General features: G+C 38.6%; 1 pseudogene; it reads left to right on the top strand.

Annotated features, from left to right (window-relative positions):
* The first annotated feature begins 265 nt into the window (after positions 1-265).
* The window catches only part of LOC113052441 (serpin H1-like), a 42,009-nt pseudogene continuing 22,668 nt past the window's right edge, over positions 266-19,606 (top strand).

The raw sequence follows: 19,606 nt of genomic DNA, 5'->3' as shown, positions 1-19,606 counted from the left end.
CACCCCCATCCCCCCCCCCCCCACACACACATTTTATAACACTGATAGAGAGAGAGAAACACTCATTTGTTTAGGTATCGTAAGGAGATTAATGGATTGTGCGAGATTTTGAAAGAGGACAAAATACCCGGATTGAGCCAAGAGAGAATGCATTCGGCTGGAGAAAAAGTTATCAAAACGTGAAAAGACCTTCCTATACCACGTCACGTCTGAACCTGCCCTGTCAGTTCCTTTCAGCTCAAAACCCACAGAAGAAGCCGAAGGAAAATAGGAAGCTTTAATTAATTAACAGTACAAGCAAACAAGGAACTTTTCCACTGTGTTTTTCGCCCCTCAGTTCTCCGAACAGACGGAACAGCTGCGCTCGCTCTGCAAGCGCAAAAATCAACATCTACTGTACCACCGGTATAATATCCTCCAACGTCTGCTGTTGTTTAAGGGGCTTGTTTATTCTGTCTTTCTGTGATCTCTCGGATATAAAGCGAAATTTCCGGAGGACGCTGCTCGGTTAGGGGATTGCAACGTTTATTTTAGTGATGTATATAGGCCGTGGAGACGCCTGCTCACTATTTAGTGCCCTGTCAGCAACTCAACAACAGCAGGAATTTGACGTTGGGGCTAAAGTGTCTGAAGAGGGCGCCTTATTAAAAATGAGCATGGTGACCATACTCTCCTCCTGCTACAGTTGTTACTCCTGTAAAATTTAAATGGAATCTCATTCAATGTTATCTATCATTGAATAATTTATTTTATGACCAGGACATCAAAGTTTTATCTTAGTTACTATGGTATTTTGGAGTAAACCCATGGTTCTCACATTTCCCAATACTATTTCAGCGCCCTAGGTTGCCATTTGGTGGAAAACTCAACGTAATGCATATTTGAGACAAGGGGTAGCTGCAGGTCAGAGTAATGGGCTTGGCAAAAGGTGGCATAACGAAAGGTGAATGCTACCACAGAAGCCTACCCCTAACCCTAACCAATTAGAAAAACCCTTATTTAGCCCCCTTAAAAAATACAAGTGATTAACAGTCAAAAAGAAAGTTATTTCAGAGATGAAGCAAGAAGAAAAATATTTTATTATTTTGAATTTAGTGCACCAATTAATTATCCACAGTATAAATCGGAAAATGTGGTATACTGATAAGTGTAACTTCCATGTTGACATTAGCAATGTAATATACTTAGCATTTGTGGAATGTTCAATATTTCTCTTTTTTTTTCCGCTCTCTTCAGTCCTGTAATGGTGCCCACCTTTCCTGTTCCTCTCCTGTTTCTACAAATGTTGGCTCTACAGAGCGTCTGGTCATCTGCTCCACAGTAATCGAAAGTTCAGATCTTGCCTCAGACAGAAATCTCCAGCTTGCATCACCCCACCTGGAGCCCGGGGCTGCAGCTGTACAGGTCGCTCCGCATCGACGATTCCCAGACCAGTACCTTCATTTTCCCACTTCTGTTGGCCAACTCCCTGCTGGCTCTAGAGGGTGGAGCTAAAGGATCCACAGCAGGCCAGTTTCATGATCTCCTGGGGATCACCAAAATGATAAGGCTGTTGGAGACTTTTTGACCAAGGCACTGAAATGTGTGCACGAAACTAATGGAACAAGCTACACTTTGCACATTTCCTCTGCACTGTTTTCTAAACAGTCCCCTAAACTGAGGAAGAGCTTTCTGGAGAAGCTTCAGATCCACTTTGGGTTGCAGCATGTGGCCCTGGAGGATGCACAGAAACAGACTGACATGGAGAAGCACCAGTCCTGGGCTAAAAGTGGGATGGATGGAGAGGAGACAGCAGATCTGGAACAGGCGCTGTAGACCAAACCTGGAGCCATGATCCTGACCAATGCACTGCACTTTAAAGGTGAGGAGAAAGAATACAGCTAGGAAACTAGTTTAACTGGCTTAATATAATGCTAGAACACAATTATATTCTAATAGCATATTGTGTTGATTTACCTAATGAGGTTAAGGAAAGTTATTTTAATCACTGAGTGCAAATAATATATAAAAGGACATGGCATATCACAAAGACAGACTAAAAAGCTTCTGTGAATAACATGCTTTAGGAACAGGCATTAGACACAATTAAAATGAAGGTGTGGCTTGTCTACTGTACTTAGGAGATCAGGATAGTTGTGTCTAATCTTGAAGCTTTATGGTCCATTATGTGTTTGGACTGTTTGGACAGCAGGCAAACTACATTACAAAAATCATGGCTTCTGGAAAGCAAACGCAACTATTTTCTATAATTTGATTTCTTGGTGATGTTTTGTTTGTGAGCTAATCATTTATTTTAATGAATTGTAGACATGAAAGTTTTTTAGATAGATTCCATGAACAATTCTTTTTGGTGAAGTGATTCAAAAGAGTCAATGGGATTAATCAAAATCATATGTTTTACTTACCAGTATTAATTTTTTTAATAACACCTAATTTATCTAATGTAGCTCAAATAATTTAAGGCAACCATTAACCTTTTTTAAAGCTCAAACAATACTGTGACATTTATGTTTTTCTTTTTTTTCAGTTCCACTTACTAGCAATTTCAAGGTCATCAGTGAGTTAAAACAGTTTTACACTCACATATATCAGCTTATACTGTATCTAAAAAAGGCGAGAGGTGATATTTGAGGCAAACAGGATCAGACAGAGTGGTCATAGCACCGCTGGGCTTCCTCTTTCTTGGATGCTGGAGATTTAGCTAGCACAGATTGTGCTGCTGCTTGATAAATGAACTATAAACAGTTGCACGACTGATGCTGAAGGTGAAAATTAGCTTGGAGGATAAGGAATCACACTTTAGGGGGTGTGCAAAACATACGTGTGTGTCTGTTTGATTACAGTGATTTATGTTGGTGTAGCAAATGCACCTGTGAAGTGCATGTGTGTTTACTTATGTGTTTGTATGTATTTGTGTACTGTATACACACCTGTTTGTGTTCACGCTGGGATGTCTGCTCAAGTTAACTCAAGTTTAGTAAACAAATTGGTTGGAATAAATGAATCATTATTTCAATACAGTTTTCATTACAATTTCCAAACTACAGTCAAATGATTTACAAATGCTCTGTAAATCAGTCTGAACATTTAATAAAAGCATCAGTTGAAAAGAACGATTCTTTTATAAATCAGTAGTTCATGCATTCACCTTCACAGCCAGCCTATAAGGTTGATGACAGTCAGACAGTCTCCAGTATATCAGGAAGAGCCTATGTATCTTCCCAGGAGAGGTGGTGTGTCATCTTAAATAATTTAGTAATGATCATCTGCATCTCCTGCCCTCCAGTGGGTGGCTATATTCTTCATACAATACTCTGCTAGCTGCGTACAGTGCAGTATATACTGCATACTGCTTGGCCTGCTGTTTAAAAATATATATTGTTACATGACAGGGACTTTGCAATTCCGTGAATGGCATTATCTTGTCATTTCTAAAATATATATGGTGATTTAAATCCATATGTGTAAAATATTTGCATAATATGCACTGAACTTGTCTTTTTGGTCCTTACATATAAATGTATGCATTTAGCAAACACCTTTATCCAAAGCAACTTAAAGTGCATTCAAAGTATGCACTTTTATCAGTTCATGCATTCCCCATGGGAACTGAACCTATGGCCTTGGTGTTGCTAGCACGTTCTCTATCATTTGAGTTGCAGGATTTTTTTTTGCTATGTAGGTTTACATTTGTGTCAGTCATATGAGCGCCATGGTTCAATGTGTAAGAGTGTGCATGGTAACTATTTCACTGAATTTTGACATGCTCAAGAGAGGGTAGTTTTCTTGTTTTATTATTATTGAGCTGTAATAGTAATATTGTTTTTGTACAAATGCTGTGCAGTACATGCAGTAGCGTGTTTAGTCAAATCAGAGACAGTTCAACAATACTTAAGTTTCTTGTCACTCCCAAGAAGAGACGTTAATATGCCTGAAGGGCTGAAAATGAGTTTTTAACATGCCGGTGCTATATGCTCTTCTACTTCACTGGAGTTCATTGTCTCACCCACATGCTGAAGTCTTGTTCGACTCATCGATTTCTTTGTCTGAGTAATACTGGCAGGTGCTTTGATCCTGTTTTAAACACGGAGCGATGGGAATGGAGCAGTAGGAGGAGAGCTTTCTCTACTACCAAGCGCAACAGGAAATAAAGTTTGGATTGATTTTAGGTTGATAAGCAATCTAATTAATTTCTTTTGTTTTATGTTTTGACTTAATTACATATTTTTTTCCTGTTCGCAAGCAAGAAGTGGGAGTCGTGGAAGTTCATTAATTCAGCCAATGAAATATACAAATGAGATCAGACAATAGATTGGGCCCTGTGAGTGAGATTATGAAAATTGAATTCATAGTTTGGATTTATAATTTAAAGGCAGTCACTTGTCGCACCCCTTCAGGGTTCCGTAGTAATTCATTTAGTCGCCAGTGTAATATTAACTTTGTCCGAAGCTTTTTCATCACCTCTCTGATGGGGCGTTTGTGGACTTTTGCTCTTGGTGTTAATCTGAGAACGGTTTTCTCTGCTCTCCTGAAATCTGTTGAGTCATGTCTATGTTTTATAGGAAAATGTGTAAAAATGTGCACCTTTTGGAGATAATTTACTTTAAATAATAGACATTGCCGTTCATTTCTCTAGTGTTTTTCAGAGTCAGTAGAAATGTATCTTTAATGTCCTAAGTTATTATAACCGTGACCTTAATTGCCTTCTGCCTATAAACTGTTCCACAGGTCCATGCGCAATAATTGTTTATGGTTCATTGAACAAGTATCATAAATATTGTTTAAACCCTGTGGAATAAAATGTGTGAAGCTCATTTTTTATTTTAGAAAATTGTCTTTAAAATACACAATTCCAAAAAAGGGACATTACTTTTTTGATGATATTCCTGCCTGGAATGACTATGGTACGATTGGCTACAGTACACTTCATAATTCCAGGTACACTGAGACAAATAGCCAGACACCGTGTAGAACTGGATTGGAGCTCGTAGCAGGGGGTAAATGGAGAGCCACAGGTGTGGAGTGAAGGAAAGACAGAGGTGAAAGATAAGAGATTTTTGGGGGTTTGGTCAAAGGCTTTAAACGGAGAAAAAGAGAGAGAGGGTTCTGTAGGCCGATTCCTTGTGCGTCGTAGTGGCAGACACCACATTAGATCATTACCTCAGCCTTTGTGCAAACCCCAAAAAACAAGCACACACACACACACTTTACCCCCGAACAGCAGCCCTGCCCCTAGCACTAAGGGACCCTGAGAAAGAAATTGAAAGCGCTCTAATTCAGAGCATTTTAGCTTTATTGTTTGTGGCTCGGTTATTACTGAAAATGAGCATGAGAGAGCTTTCAAGATGCAAAACCACACAATAGCTGCATTGTCTTTACGCTCTGTAATTAATGAAGAAGGTATGAGAGTCTCTCCTGCGAATGCTTGTTGGGTCATTCTGTTTCTCTCTTTCAGTCACAGAATCTCCCAAGATGTTTTCTTTCTTTTGATTGCCAGCCAAGACCTCAGTGACAAGAATCCTTGTGTGGCATTTCAGAAACTCGCATGGCAGAATTCCCCCTTTAATGCTCTCAGTTCCAAGAGCTTTGCCACCCCATAATAACTGACAGATACCATGCCATGTGTTTTAAACTTTAGGCTGATCAAATTTCATCCCCCTGTATAATTATTGAAATCCAACTGCTCTGGCTCTTGGCTTGTGTTCCCAAGCTTAAAGGAAACTGCTAGCATACCATGAGGCGCATGCAAAGCTTAACACGGGGCTTTCCCTACACAGGATCAGGTATTTCTCATAATAAATGACAGTCGAGCGACTCGTCTCAGTTTATGAAATCGGCCTCTTTTCTTTAAAGAGGAATTCTAGTTTCTGTATTTTGGTTTTGTTAATGGTATTCCTAATTATACGTAATGAATATGTTTTGAATTCCTCAGGAGGAGGATGGTTAATGCTGAAAGCAGTGGTTTTTGGACCAGAAGCGTTTAAAGGTGATTATGGAAATTTCATGTTGGGTGGCACATTCCTTTTTAAGGCGCAGCAAAACTGAGGCCTGGATAAACTGTAGCTATAAATACAGAAGTGTGATCAGGTGACTTTGATGAGAAAGTGAAAAACTAGCACTAAATTAAAAGGGACTAGAGATCCTTCTAATACTGGCAAAATATTCAACAACCCCGACATTTTTTTTTTTTTTTTTTTTTTTTTACATATAAGCCACATTTAAAGTATAAATGCCTGTGCATAAGATAAAAAAAATATCAAACATGTCATTTTTTTTAATGCATTATAAAAAGATTAAATAAAATAGCACACTGTTCAAGCAAACTATTTAATGAAAAGGATGTTGTAAATTTATTTTATTTTTATTATTTCAAAATTGTATTTATTCCTGTGATGCAAAGCTGAATTTTCAGCAGCCGTTACTCCAGTCTTTAGTGTCACACAATGCTTCAGAAATCATTCTAATATTCTGATTTGGTGCTCAAGAAACATATCATATTATTATCAGTGTTGACAACAGCAACAACACTGTGATTACTTTTTCAGGATTCTTTGAACACCATTTACTTCAATTCATACATTCATACACATATGCTCTAAACGTAGCTTTAGTGTCAATCATTGCAGTTAACATGACAAGCTGAACCAGTGGTGACACAGCTTGGATACTGACCTGTGTGACACATTTTTAGTGAACACATTCACTAAAAATGTCCTTGAGACCTGTAGTTTAAAAACAATTGTAAAAATGTAACATAAAAAAAAAAAAAAAAAAATTGCATAATTTTTGCAGGTCACGCTTTAACATTTCTTACCTAATGCAATTATATTTTCAAACATTTCAAGTGTGTCTTAAGTGTGTGGTTCAAGTGTCCAAATCATTTTTGGAGTCCAAATAACATGTGGCAGTGTTCAAATTGAGTTTCAATGGCTGTTGACTATCTTATGTGTTTGTCTCTTCACTTATTTTGAAGAGCAGTGTAATAGTTCTGGTGCCACGAAATGGAGTTCTGGACTCTCGCGGGACCCAATGCAACATGGCGAATACAGTGATTTGCGGGCCTACCGCAAAATAGAAATTATCTAAGCATAAAATGACTAAAACATATAAATTGTTATTAATGTGTTGCACAAAAGCAAAAAGAACAACTAATAGCATTAAAATGATCAACACACTCAATGTTTCTATTTATAGCACGTGTTTAAAGGGTTACGCAATGTAGCCAATCACAGAAGACTCAGCTGTTGATTTCTGGAACACAGTGGCCAACCAGAGGTGATTCAGATAGACAAGTGTAGACATTGTGAAAGATTCATTGCGCATATTTTCATTGTGTTATACCAGAGCTTTATAAGATCGTGCTGAACTGAGATGTCAGCTTTTAGTGATAATAAAGCAAGCGTTGATCGCATTCTGCCATGCCAAACCATGCACACAGCAGCCCATTCTTGCTTTTCTGTTAAAAATAACAGTGTTTAGACTAAGCTGGTGCTTAGTCTAAATAACAAATATTTTTGGGAGCTTTATCCTGGAATGTTAGGGATCTTAGTAGATGTTACAGAACCATTTAATGTAAATTTCTTTGATGTGCTGAAAATATCTAGAATACTTTTATGCAGGCTTTCGCGGGCAGGAGTGGGACAAAACATGAATGTTGTGGGCAGGAGCGGGACCAGAATGTTTTTTTCGTGGGAGAGGGTGGACACGGGAAAGAATCTTGCAGGAGCGGGGCTGAAAAATCCATCCCGCACAGTTCTGTACTGCAAAATAAAATAACATGGCCTGGCTTAACCCCATATTATCTTACTATCATCCTTAGTATTTGATTTGACTTGATTCTGCTTTTTTCACTCTTTCTTTCTTTCTCACTCATTTTTTAATAAGGTGAAAAGACTGGGGAAAAGAACATGTGACTGTAATACTGCTAATAGTCTCTTTATCGAGAATCTCATCATTGTCAGTGAATTTAATGGGTGTAATGGGCTGTAATAATATGTCCTACGCCTCCGCACCCCCAGCATGTCACGGTTGCCTACAGGAGGAGCAAGGAGATGTGGAGTAGCCTACATCAACAAGAAGATTTTAATGAACTTCAGAAGGGGAGACACATCCTGTAGCACAAACTCAATGTATATGAACTGATACTGGAGACAAGGAAACACAAAGCTTAAGAACAGGGAAACTAATGGGACACACCCGGGAACAAATGAACTAAACGGGGAACACCTGGAACTGATATAACTAAATAGGGACAGGAACAGGAAAAAACAAATATGGGCATAATCATTGACATGGAGTACGTGGGGGAGGAAAACACAACATGGGACATAGAACACAGTCTGACACTGCAGCCCTCCTCTCGCCTTTTCTTTCTCTGATATTCCTTTGTATGATTTGACTCATCAATGCCTTGATGTATGTCAAGTCAAAACAGCATGGCTGTAAGAGTATTATACTCTATAGAAAACATATACTATATGTTTTCTAATAGTTTGTGTCAGAATGTTAAAATGCTTGTTTGTGCATGTCCAGGTCATGATGTCCAAGTCATGTTCATCTATTCACTGTCCACATGTGTTTTAAGTGGGTTTTTCTGTTTGTAGGATTATGGGATCATGCAAGGCTTTTACCACGAAAACCAAGATTTGCCCAGCTTCCTGGGTACTAAATACACTAAAGTTCCCATGATGCACAGATCAGGTAAGTTCCATCAGGCTTTTATCATTGAAATACACTAAGACATCCAAACTAACAAATGTTTGTTTTCCCAGGCGTACTACTGTATATGGTCACTTTGAGGACATGTAGAACATACAGTTGTTGGAACTGGGCCTGTGGGAAGAAAAGGGCAACATTGTGCTGCTTTTGCCTTTCCAAATGGAGAGTTTGGTTCGCCTGAACCATCTGCTGACCCAGGATCAGGTTGAGAAGTGGTTGGGGAAACTGAACTCCACTAGTATGGCATTATCCTTCCCGAGGACCAAAATAAGCAGCACCGTCAGTCTACAGGTAATGGTCTGAATATTGTACATATCTCTTCCTACACAGCCGTTATGTGGGAAATACAATTTCAAAACATTAAGTTGTAGATAAATATTCTTAACATACAATGTAGATAAAACTCATTTAGAAAGCTAATGGAAGATATCCAGAAATTACATTAGCATAATGAAAACGAACCATAGGTCATAGATTATTCTCATTCAGTGGGAAAGCTATTTTCCTTTTAATGGAAATTGTGTTTGCACTGAGATTGCAGTCAGGCTTTAGAATCTGGTTTTATGTGTCTTAGGACACTGAGCTATGGTCTTTATTCTTTAAAATATTCCTCAGATGTGCATTCGTAAGTGCTTCCATTGCCATCTTCTACTGCTCTCTATTTGAACACCAGCAGGCAGCATGTTGATTTGTTGACCTGTGATCAGGAGTTTTATTTTTAGTCATAAAAAAAGGACAATATTTTGTCTTTTAATGAATTTATACTTTAAATTCACTCAATATTTTGTCATATTATTTTTGGTCCATTTTAAACCTTATATAAATGTAGGTGACAAAAGCATTATGTTAATTAAAACTAGATTTAATTGCTTGTCTCTGCAAAATCAATTTTGCTTGACTGCCAGAGATAAGACTTTCTTGTCTAAGTGGTTCATTTGTGATTACTAAGGTGTTTTAGGTGGTTTGCTAGGTGTTAAGTTTGTGATTTTGTGTTCTGCTTCAAAAGTTTGGGTTCTTTACAAATTATATATATATATTTATTTATTTATATCATTATTATTATTATTATTATTATTATTATATTTTTTAATAAGACTTTTACATGATAGCAAAAAAAATTACAATTATTCAAATAATCCTTAAAATATCAGAGTTTCCACTAAAATATTAAGCAGCAAAACTGTTTTCAACACTGATAATAAAAAAAAAAATGTTTCTTGAGAAACCGATTAGCATAATAGAATGATTTCTGAAAAAAGGATTCTGTGGCAATGAAATTTCTGGAGTAATGGCTGCTGAAAATTCATTCAGCTTTGCCATCATAGGAATAAATGATAATTATTATTTTTTTTAAATATAGAAAAGTTAAGTTGTAGTAATATTTAATAATGTTACTGTATTTACTGTAGGAAACAGCGTACACTCACACCCCAAACATTCTAATGTAGTTAAAATAGACCTAAAAAAAATAGCATTTCCACTATGGGTGTCTAATTTCCAATGTAGTGCATAACGCCAAAGTATCATAAGTTTGTTTACCACAGACCACTTTTTACTTATAAATAAAAAATAAAATAAAAAAAATTATAAAAACCTCGAGGAAAATCTCGAGGGAACCCATGGTGAATTAGTCTTCTGGGTTTAGACATCACAACTGCAGCACTCTATTCGTTTTGTGCAATATGGACCTCAACAAAAGGTCGTCCTATAATTGCATGCCTTAATCCCTCTAAGTGTTTCCCATATAGACTAATGACTCCTGGCATCCCAAACATTAGTGCTCCTTCAAGGCCTGGGCCCTCAGAGGGATAACATCCTGGGTTCGAAGCTCAGCAAGAGTCTCTCCAGCAGCTCGGCCACAGGAAGCAGCCTGGACTTAGACAGCAAAGAGTGACAGAGTTTTAGAGAAGCACAGATGGTTCTGTCTGCACTGCTGAACAGATCTGGATTTGGACGACAGCGAGTGACAGTGACTGTGGCAGTTGTGTTTGGGCTGTTGAGTTCAGTGGCTGAGACCGTGTCTGGTATGATTGGCTTGTGGGTAAGAACATTTGGATTCTTTGGTTTCTTGCGGTGGATGGATATGTCAAGTACGCCTTCATAGTGCTCTTCTCGTGGGTTGTGGAGGTGAAGTGTTTTGGAGCTTGATGAATGATTTCGTGACATGCTGCTGGCTCTCGTCTTTCCTCGCTCACTTCAGTCTTCTTTCTCCTTCCTCATCTCTTTCCTGTCTCCCTGCCTGTTCTTTGTATTCATCTTTTCTCTCTCCAGCTACCGCTCTGTCCTCTCTCTCTCATCGTCTGACCTCAGCTCATCTATCTCCTGCCCGGAGTCCACTGGTTCCTCCCACTCTCCCTTTCTTTATTCATCACTTCATCCACCACCTCAATCTTTGTGTCTGCCCTCTCATTCACTCTCATTTCTAGCTGGTCAGAGTCCCTGTATCTCATCTTCTGTCTCGCCCTTTTTCCTCTTTCACACTCAATCTTTGTCAAACTCTCCTTTTATCTCTTTACCTCTTTGATATTTGCCTGCACTTCTTTCTGAGGTCTTCTTTTCTTTTGCTTTTTCTGTCTGAAATATTTCACTTTTTATTCTTCATTTAGTGGAATCACTTGTGACCTTCTTGCCATTTTGCAAAGTTATGGATGCAGCATTTTTATTGTATATATGGATGTGTGTCATTTTGATTCATTGTTTTTTTTTGTGTGAATTTTAATGATAAAATTAACATTTTAAATGTTTTTTTTTTTTTATGTTTTTTATAAAAAATTCTAAAAATGTATTTTTTAGTAACATTTTATAATTTCTAAATTTTAAGCAAAAACAGAATGGTCTGACTTTAGCTTTGTAAAATTATACTACATAGAACATACATGCATGAAACAAATGCATTATATGGGCTGAATGAGTAATTATATGGGCTGAGTGAGAAATTCACTCTCTGACGGCAGGTGGCACTTATCAAACCACTGCAATATAGCATTTCCTTGGTTACCATTGTAAACAAAGCAGCAATTTAATATTCATTATAAGCATAGACTGTATGAAAACATGTAGTTTTCTGAAGAGTGGGTTTAAAGCTCAAAGTGGGCGGAGCAGGACGTTTTTTTTTTTTTTTTTCTGTAAAATTGTAAAATTTTAACATGGGGAGTCTTGATTCCCTTTTGCAGCCAGTTGACAAATTACAGTTTAAGTCACTTCCGTGTTGGCTTCACAAGAGAAAGTGAGAGTTGCCACTTGATTATAAGGAGGCTAGATGAAGAGAAAATACCATCTGACACCATACCATTCAGTTCCTCTCAGAGATGCATTCATAAAAAACTCCCACCCCCACTTGTATCACAGTTAGTTTAACAACTCGACTGCCTTGAATCGTCTCATGTTTGTATCGAATTTTAACCGGCTTGAGGTGCATCAATTTCATCCCTAGTAGTAAAGGTTATATATATATATGTATATATAAATGTACATGTATGTGTGTGTGTGTGTATGATATGACTGTATTTCTACTAGTCTAATCAGTCTTTAGAAAGCAAATGAAACACATGGTCCTGTTTAATTTGGTGAATGTTAATATGAAAAGGTCTTTGTTAAACATATTTCCTCAATATCTTAAGTGCATGGGTTAACTCTTAGAACCCTTTTTTTTGCTGACCCCCTTGTGTCCCTACTCCCCAGAGCCCATTTTGAAAACCCCTACTCTCAAGTCACTGTCCCAGGGTAATGCTGCAGGCAGATGACAAACCGGTTAAACCACAAGGTTGGTTTTATCCGTGTGGTAGACAGCAGATGTCAAGAAAAACATGTCAAGAGGAGTGCAGTGACAGAAAAGGGTAAGAATTTAGAGAAGTAGAGGTTAAAAGACACAGATAGAGTAGAAAAAGGTACAACAGAAATGACAGTTGTTGAACTAGACAGGTCAAGTGGGGCACGGCCGTTCCCAGGGCGCATAGAGAAGTGAACGGTCACTGTAATGCGGGACAGCATTTTGTTAAAGTCTTGTAATGTCAGGCAAGAAATATAAGCACCCACATGCCATGTCCATTTATGCAGCTCTGCTCAGAAGAACAAGATTTTGACATTAACATGAGCGTTTAGGATGCCCAAGAGAGACCTAGAGGCTTGCTTTAAGAGAAATCCACCGACAGCCCAGACATGACTCCCTTTTTTGGACTTACTGTGTTCACATAAGTGATGCCCCAGCGTGTGGAAAGAGGCCGAAAAGTCCTGCCACGGCTGCATGACATGAATAGAGCTGTATTACTTCTCTGACAAGTCCTCCTGCTGCTCTCCACATCTTTCTGCTCTCTGTCGTTTTCTCTGCTCTTTCGTGCTCTCATCTGGCTTTCTCTTTTTTTCTGCCACACACATACAAACACTCTTTCTTGTAGTATCTGAAGAAATATCACTGTAGGTCAGAGACACTTAATTCCTCCACTTTTATATGGGCAGTGACAGAAGAGGCACGCTGAGTGCAGCTTCCCTCTCCCTCTCCAATCTGGACGAAGTGAGCAAACACAGCCTCCATCTCAAGGCGTTAATAGCATTTCCACCCTTTATCTATCATCTCGCCTCAGAGCGTCAGCCTCCAACATGGCCACCAGACACCCTTGTCACTCTCAAGTCGCTCTAGGCCTTCTGTCATGCTCCCGCATGGACATCTTTGGTCTCGGGAGGAGCTGCTATTATCCTGATTTCCAATCCGTGCACTTGCGTATGCACTAATGTAGCCATGCTGCGTGGCTACAGGAGCCCGGCTCGGGGCAGGATGACCCAAATTGGACTGACGTGCAGCTGGAGAGGTGAGTGGTTGTGAGGGAGGTGGAATGGGGTTGAGTGCTGGAAAGAGAGAAAGAGACCGGGAAAGGGCAGGAGAGCGGGCGATCCAGATAAAAATATCCGCTCTGGTGGTAAGGCAGCGGGGCTGGAGCTCAGGAACGGTTAGTGCCAGGTGATAGTGGCTAACAAGAGATTGAGTCTGGACTCCATAACGAGCATGAGGGGTCAAGGGGTCACCGTCTGCCTGATGCCTGGCAAACACACACAGCCAGACACACTGACCTTAAGAGTCTGACACAGGGATACACAGAAAACCCACACACACACGCTTTCTGTGCCAAGGCCTGTGGATGCCAGTGTGGCTGTAATTGGATTGCACAGTTCTCTATGTGTGCCAGAGAGACCGAGGGAGTCAAACTAACATACACACACTCATTGATGAGGTCATGAAGTGGATAGGGTGTGTATGCCAGGACTTGGGACAAGCCTGGTGTAATCAGACAAGTGTTTTAGAACACAGTACCAAGCCGTGATAAAATGCTCATTCGTAATCTCATACAAATATTGACATATCCTATTTATTTTGTATAATATGTAATTTATTGAAGTTTGTGGGTGTCTTGTAAAAACCATTCACCACATCTGCCCAAAGTAAGTGAATTTATATTATTATTTGTCATAAATATTTCTTGCTAACCATGAAACTGTATTCTGTTAATTCCACTAATGATTCTTTTAGTGCTTCTGAAGAAAAAAAAGGAAATAAAACTTTTTATAAAAAATTTTTTTTTTTTTTTTTTTTTTTACTGCACTCATCGGTCTGTTGCCAAATGACGAGATAATTTCAGTTGTCAACAGAGCAGATATAACAAATCAGAAATATGGTAAGGTAATTATTGTAAAAGACTTTTTAATGAAATGAAGTCATTAATGCAATCTAATAATTTGCCCTGACTGTATTAAATGATAAAATATATATTTAAAAAGGGTAACATATGCATTATTTTTTTTATCCAAAATGATTACATATTTTGAAATCCCTGAATAATTCATCATTGATTCATAATTGAATAATTAATAATTTGTATGTTCATATATTCATACGATTTTGGGGGGGGGGGGTGCTCTGTGATCTGTTACTCTCATGTCATTTCAAAGATATTACAAATCTGAGGAAACACGCATGAAAATATTTTAATTAAATATAAGGGATTTCTATTCCTTCACTGGCAGTTTGTTACATCAAAACTTTGACACTTTAAAAAAGTTAATACATATATCTATATGAATCGAGTGGTTTAATCCAAGTCTTCTGAAGAAACATGATCTTTATTTGTGTTTTGAAGATGAATGAAAAGACTTGTGGGTTTGGAAGGACATGAGAGTGAATAATTAATGACATTTATGAATTAATGAAAACATTTTTTTTAACTAACCCTTTAAGTATCTAGTTGTGTTAACCATAGATATGAATGATTTGGTGTTTTAAAATGATTCTTAACTTACAAAATTGTGTGGTTTCTCTTATTTCTGTTTGCAGACTCCTGATGGCCAGTGTCTCCCCCTCAACCAGCCCTGTGTCACCCTGACTTATGCTGCTTTATCTAAAGTAGGAGGCTCCCCCTGGGGGAGGATTCTGAAACTGCTTTGATTGATTCAGAGGTGTTTTTTAATTCACTATACAACCTGCTCATAATAAATAATCATTTATTTGGAAATTGGTTTGCACTGAATCTGATCACGCTGTGGATTGTAGTTGAGCCTCAGTGGTTCCACTGTGTAGTACAAAAAATATCAATGGAGTATTTAATAGTATTTAATATATTACAATAAATAAATTACAACAAAAATAAAATGTTTTGGAAACCAATTGCTTCAAATCTTTTTAATTTTTTATTTATTTATAGGATCAGTGCTTGGTTTCCCAACCCTGTTTATTTCTTTATCATTTGAAATTACATATTTTCTTTTGCAATTTAATTTATCTATTTTATATGTGCTTACAGCTCTGAACCAGCAGGTTTGTGCTTCTCACCAAGTTCTTGTGATTCTGATTTCAGGAGGCTGATAATTGGCGTGAAGTTTTTTTGTGGCAGAGTGTAATGCAAAGGATAAACAAAAATATAATAATATTGTGCATGAAGAAGAAAGTGGAGAAAAGAGAGAGACAAAATGTAAATCAGGCATAAGACAGTGATAAAGAACTCTGAATAATGCCCAAGTTGTTTTCTGAAAGGCGAGCTGACTGCCATGATGCTGCAAGGCTGATTAAAACAGTTGCTGAAAGCTCTGTGTGCCGCTGGTGGGCCATTTCCACCCCTTACATTCTCATACACCATAATGTTGTATAGAAAGTGCAACATGCAGTTGACTCTAGGGCAGTTTCTTCTTGTGTGTTATTTATGAGCTGAATTTTTTTGTAGTTGTGTTTATTGATGTAGACACTTAAATTATGCCACAGTATAATGCAGAGTTTGCTTTAAAAAATGGAGCGCAAGGATAGGCTGCATTTGGAAAACTTTGGCTTGAGAAAGAAACAGACAGGAAGAGAGAGTGAGAAGAGAAGAAAATACAGATGCTCCATTTCCACCCAATGAGCAGCATTCGAGGTGAACCATGTTTACACAGGCTTCTTCCTCGCTCCATCTCTCTCCCTCTCTCGTTTTCCTCCATCTGCCCGTCACATTTCCTGCATTAGTTGGGAGTCTGTGTGCCATATTACTACATGATATTTATTAGCCCCCTTTCATCTGTTTCCAGTGCAGAAACTAGTGTACTCATCTGCAGACCCATCACTCAATCCCAGCTGCCTGCTGGACACGACTTCTCTCCGCAAACGTGTCATTAATTCATTTGGGGCTCAATGCACCTAGAGAGGGTTTACCTGTTTCCTTCGGGGCGTCCTGTGAGCTGCATTGTATTTTGTAGAAGAGATGCAAAGCATCACTAGCTTCAAATGACTCCAAGCTAATAGCTGTGTGCCATCTTCGAGATCTGGATTAAGTGAATATGCGAAATTAGCATTTTTTTGTCCGTCAAGCCCCGGGGGCTTCTAGGGTAAATGCTTGCATGACGATAGCCCACGTTGAATATTTAAACGCTGATTGTTTCAATTAAAAATTTAGTGACCTCAGCAAATCTGCAGATCCTGAGAGGTGCCACCATCCCAAGGAGAAAGAGCGAGATGGAGCGAGACAAAGAAAGAGGTGTGCTATTTATAGAGCCTGTCACAATGCAGGCTGGGAGATGTCTGCTAATGTTGCATATGACTCTAATTGCTGGAGACAGCGTTGTCGTAGTAACATACAGCGCCATGTCACCGTTGTGGCAACAAGCTGCTTCAGGTCAAGGCTACGCGGCCCAGGAGCAGATCTGTGTCTGTGGTCCCGGATAACATCAAAATTGCAATTGAGAGGCACAAGGTAAAAACCCTTGAAGACAACACAGAGAATTAATTAAGGGGAAATGAATTCGCCCAATGCAGTGTCAGCCTGTATATAGCGAGGACATGCAGCTGTGAAAGAGGGTGAGAAAGCTTCAGGAGACAGAGAGGAAAGACCGTCATTCTCTGAAGCATAAATACATGCTTAGATACAAGTTTGGACATTCGGATCAGAGCAGGAAAAAGACAGGGAGCACATGAGAGCAGGCAAGAGAGGAATTAAACAAGTGGCGGATGGTCTGATGAGGGATGAAGATGCCACAGAGGTGGCTGAGCGGCCGACAGGATGAGGCAGTGATGAAGTAAAGGAGTAAAGAGAGAATAATGGATGAGGACAATAGAAGTGCATTAGTGCAGGTGTGTGCTGAGACTGCTAAGAGAGAGTGAACCGCAGAGGGTCGAACAGTGTTAGCACTGGTGACAGCCTCCCCCACCTCTCTGCCTCATTATCAACCTCTCCTTCCATCTTTCTCTTGTTTTCCACCGTTCTTCACCTTTAAAAACCTCTGATTCAAATCACCATGTCAGCCCCTGGGTTGTGCACCACCCATTCTGAATTGAACTACAGCAAACAGGATGCCGAATTACTTAAAAATCCCTTTTTTGCAATGCCTCCAGGTAGCTTTTTTAGGCATGCATGACCAATACCTATCTACCTGTATGGGAGAATCTCAAAAACTGATTGCCAAACTCACATTTAAATAATATTTTTCAAATTAAAAATAAAACCTTGACACAAACTGTCCCATAAATGTAGTTTCTTGTGCTCAAATAGTGTAAAAAAAATCTTTCATTTTTTTTTTTCCATCATTTCATGTTGGTCTGGTGGATTGAAAAAAAAAGGTCTCATGATGTTTTTAAAAAGTCTTTTTAACTTATTTTAACTTGCGCACTGTGCTTTTAGAATACCATGTTGTGTGAGACTCTGCATATAAAAGTCAAAGACATCCATTTATACAATGGAAAAACGATGGAAAACCAGCAGAATCAGTGGAATACAAAAACCTGTTCTGACTAAACACCTCAATTCCAAAAATAAAATGGAATTCTGATGAATTCATACAACTATAACTTTTACGTTATCTTGAAAAGGTAATTTGACAGCCTTGTTTTAAGTTTTCTTTTTCTTTTTTAGTACATGTCATTCTAATGCAAATTCCAATTTCACTTCCTGTCAGGTGAGGACAATTCAATTAGAGTTCCAACTTATCCATGAACTTGGAGCCAATTCTTAAATTTGGAATTTTGCACAAATCTAGCTTGCACGCCAGCTCAGCCATTCCCAGTGTGCATGCATCATTTTTGCAACAAGATAAAGTGTGCGTACGCTCCGTTTTAATTAAAATAGTCATTTAGGCGAGAGGGCTTAATCATTCAGTTAAAGCCATTCGGTCTCGGCTTTCACAAACACGTTGGGTGTCTCTCAATCTTCCCACAGCAGTTCACTTATTATCTCCTCTTCCTTATTTCGCCATCTCCCTCGCAGTCTCTCATTCTCTATGCGGGTAACTGTCGTTTATCCAGGTTCTCATCCAGGGGGAATATAAACTACCTGTCAGCGAGCGTCTTTCTCCCAAATTCATATCTGAAAGGAAAACAAAAGCGGGCCGAGGTCAGAGAGATCTTTTTTAAATTATTCATAAGCAGCTCTCCCTCGGCCAGTGTCTTCGGCTCCTGTCTCATGCTTTGTACCACCTGCACCGCCAACAAGGGCATCTGTCATGCCTTTTAAATAAAGCCGAGACGATGAAGAGGGGAAACAACCAATTTTTTTTTAAACATTATTGATTTACAGTGACACTCTTTATGTTTTGCTTTCATTTGTCCTTTATACCTGTCTGAGGAGTGTGTGTGTGGCTGCGTTTTCATTTCCACCATTGGGAGTCATAAAAGGGCATGGATGTTTCATTTTTCAAGGTCTCTATTGGCTCATAGTTGAGCTTTTTCGTTTATTGTATTCTGCATAATTGATTCGCACCATCTTAGTCATTTGGAGCAGAGAAGGATTTTGAGGTCTAGTGTTATCCTGAAAATACATTAAATTCTCACTGTTTTCTTGCACTCTTTTTCCCTCCTTCTGTTTTTTTTTTTCCCCACCTTACTCTCACTCAGAAACAGCTAGCTGCATTAGGCCTGGTAGATGTGTGGAATGATACATCAGCTGATTTTTCCACTGCATCAAGTTTGGGATGGGGGAAGCTTCCCTTGGGAGCCATGGTGCATTGGACATCCCTTGAGCTGGCCCCTGAGTCTGGCAGCAAGGACAGTATTCATAAGGATGAGGACGTGGAGAAGCCAAAAATCTTCTATGCAGATCATTCCTTCATTATACTCCTCAGGGACAACAGGACTGAAGGCATTGCTCATGATAGGTACACTGGATCACACTGCAATTTTTATTTATTAATTTTTTTTTAATTAAAAGTTTGGGTTAGTTTAATAAACATTTCAGCAGCCTTCATTTGTGAAATAGTCACATCTCTGTTGAAAGAGGGTCGCACATCAGATTAGAAATTTGTAATTTTTTAATTTATCATTTTTGGTATTTTTTTTTTTTATAACCCTTGCTGTCTTTTATTATTCACTTATAGTTTATTTTTACACTAAACGTAGTTTATCAATGTATATAAAAATTATTATTGGCTTATCGATATCAATATATTG

The sequence above is a fragment of the Carassius auratus genome, chromosome 32 (genome assembly GCF_003368295.1).
Source record: "Carassius auratus strain Wakin chromosome 32, ASM336829v1, whole genome shotgun sequence".
Taxonomy (NCBI): domain Eukaryota; kingdom Metazoa; phylum Chordata; class Actinopteri; order Cypriniformes; family Cyprinidae; genus Carassius; species Carassius auratus.
Note: the sequence above shows the minus strand (reverse complement) of the source record. Positions and strands in the feature narration are given on the sequence as shown.